This window comes from Stegastes partitus, unplaced genomic scaffold, assembly GCF_000690725.1.
Source record: "Stegastes partitus isolate 25-593 unplaced genomic scaffold, Stegastes_partitus-1.0.2 Scaffold2252, whole genome shotgun sequence".
In the NCBI taxonomy this organism is placed as follows: Eukaryota; Metazoa; Chordata; class Actinopteri; family Pomacentridae; genus Stegastes; species Stegastes partitus.
This window is the reverse complement of record NW_007579983.1, coordinates 3,075-5,047: the sequence shown is the minus strand read 5'-3', so window position 1 is coordinate 5,047 and position 1,973 is coordinate 3,075.

Here is a 1,973-nt window from a genome sequence, read left to right as displayed (position 1 = left end):
GCATTACAGTCCGGGATGTGTTCATGCAGCCATGTCTCAGTGAAGCACATAATACTGCACTCTCTGTACTCTTTTTGAGACCTTGTTAGCATTTCAAGCTTGTCCATCTTGTTAGCTAGCGATCTCACGTTACCCATCACAACAGCTGGAAGAAACGGTTTAAATCTCCACTGTTTTTCTCTCTGCCTTACCCCTGCCCTGCAACCTCTTCTCTTCCTCCTTAACTCCACTGGGATTTGACGTATTATTTTGCTGAAAATTTTGATTTGGGAGAGTTTTAACAGTTGATCCCGACAATTTTTCCGTTGTCATGGATACTCATCATAACAACTTGTGAAAAAGACAAAATATATGTAGACAAATCTCCTGAGTTGCAGAGATTTCAACTCAGCATAAAAAAATCATCCAAGAAAAACTTAATCTGACAAGTAATGTCAATAAAAAGACAACAATATATCAAAAAAAAAAACCTCAAAAGCAAGAGAGCTACTACAAATTGCTGCCACCTAGCGGCGCATTCCAGAATAATATTTTATAATATTTTATTTTAGATTATTATATTCTTTATGCTGATGATATCCAATTGTACTTTTCTTTTAAGGAGTCTGAGTTGCACAAGCTAACAGAGTTATTGGATTGTCTGTCAAGTGCCAAGACATGGCTGACTGAAAACTGTCTTCAGCTTAATTCTAAAAAGATTGAAACTTTAATAATTGCTCCAGAGCAGAAAATCCCCTCCATTGTGAGCCACCTTGGATCTCTTGGCTCCTCGGTTCAGTCAAGCATCAGAAATCTTGGTGTTTGGTTTGACCAATCATTGTCTCTTGACAGCCATTCTAGACTTTTGGTCAAAAACTGTTTCTATCACTTGAGAAACATTGCTAAATTGAGGCCAATTTTATCAAATTCTGATCTTGAACTGGTGATTCATGCTTTTATTTCATCTCGTTTAGATGATTGCCATTCTCTTTTTACTTGTTTTAACACATCTGTTCTAAATTGCCTCAAACTGGTTCAAAATGCTGCAGCAAGGCTGTTAACAAGATCTAGCAGACGGACTCACATTATGCCTGTTTTGTACTCCCTGCACTGGCTCCCCATTAAATTTCGAATTGATTTTAAAGTACTAGTTATGACTTTTAGAGCCTTGCATGGCCAGGCCCCTAAATATGTCTGTGATCTGCTGTGCCCCTACTCTTCTGGTCGCACCCTTCGGTCCTCGGGCCAGAACCTCCTCATGGTCCCAAAGACCCGCTTTAAAACCAGAGGTGACTTGTCCTTTTAGGCTGTTGCTCCTAAATTGTGGATTTGTTTAAAAAGCAGCTGAAGACACATTTGTTTAGACAAGCTTTTAGTTGATAGGATTTCTGTTGGCTTGCTTTTTATCTATATTATGTACCTTATGCTGTTTATATTATGTTGTCTTGTGTGAAGCACTTTGTGATTTTGTTCTTCTTCTGGATGAGGCCTCATTACTTCTTACATTACTTACATTACCTCATTACTTCTTTCATTACATCACCAGGTGATGTCAGGAAATTGTTTTTTTTGGCCTTTTTATGTTCTCCTCCAGGCCTCCACCAGAGGGCGTCCTGGAGGAACTCTGCTCCTCTGTGACTTATTCCCCGCAGGTGTGCTGTCTACACACCTGCAGTTCATCTGGCTTGTCACTCGGTGTATAAGAGGACTTGTTACCGTTCAGTCTGGGCCTGAGTGTCAACCAGCACGGTCATGTCAAGCCTTCTTTCCGAGTGTTTCCATCCGTGTTTCCCTCCGCGCTTCAGTGTGACTACCTGGACCATCAGCTCATAACCCGGCAACACCCCCGCCTTATTTTCAACCCCATCATTGGACTTTCAGTTTTTGCAATTGTGACGGAGCGACGCCGTCAGTAGCTGAGGTTAGCGGGCCGGCATGCTGACGTGGCACACGCCGACGCGGCGCACCCGCCGCGTAGCACACACACACACACA